Genomic DNA, 744 nt, shown 5'->3' on the forward strand with positions numbered 1-744 from the left:
TATATGTAACGGTTGAAAAATGTTAAAGTCGGAGATTACCAATTGTAACGATAAATATCATTTACCAATTGTACAGGTTATAAGGTGAACGATGAAGATGATCAACATTTTTATAGAAATATTTTTATTTACCGTTACTTGCATAGTTGCCATACCACGACGGGTAGGTTAGTGTAATTGTATAATGCAGTTCTTAAAACATGCACGGCAAGGAAAGTTAATTTTTGGCCTGTATAGGTATGTACACTTTCTCATAGTAGTATTTATATAGAGAGAGAGATGGTAGTGTTAAAGAGAAAAGGATGCGAGCTTGTAATAGTTATAAGGTGTGCGACATTGTCTCACAGTGGCTGACAGTAAACTTCATTTCTCTCTCTGCCAGACTTCGTTTTCCTTGAGTTGTCACCGACTGGTGACTAAACTAAACTTTGCTTGGGGTCTCCTGTTTTTATAGCTATCTAGAAGGATACTGAGAACAAAGGATTTAGCTGGCGGTCTTGTTATCTCTATTCTAGATTTGATGGAGTAGAAGAGGTCAGAAAGGGTCAGGTGGTGGAGACACCGCTTCGGCCTAGCTGAAGGCGTCTGGGAAATATCTAACTGCTGTCAGATCAAAACCATTGTTCCACCGTGGGAAAAGTTCTGATGCAGTGTTAATTCAAATTTGGGTATAGTGGATCGAATCCACTTCATGCCCGCAAGATTCCTATATATATATATATATATATATATATATATATATAT

General features: G+C 37.2%; 1 protein-coding gene across 1 annotated transcript in view; it reads left to right on the plus strand.

Annotated features, from left to right (window-relative positions):
• Positions 1-744, plus strand: part of LOC106871118 (alkyldihydroxyacetonephosphate synthase, peroxisomal) — an 85,881-nt gene that overhangs the window by 31,811 nt on the left and 53,326 nt on the right. The window lies entirely within an intron of this gene.

This window comes from Octopus bimaculoides, chromosome 17 (assembly GCF_001194135.2).
Source record: "Octopus bimaculoides isolate UCB-OBI-ISO-001 chromosome 17, ASM119413v2, whole genome shotgun sequence".
Taxonomy (NCBI): domain Eukaryota; kingdom Metazoa; phylum Mollusca; class Cephalopoda; order Octopoda; family Octopodidae; genus Octopus; species Octopus bimaculoides.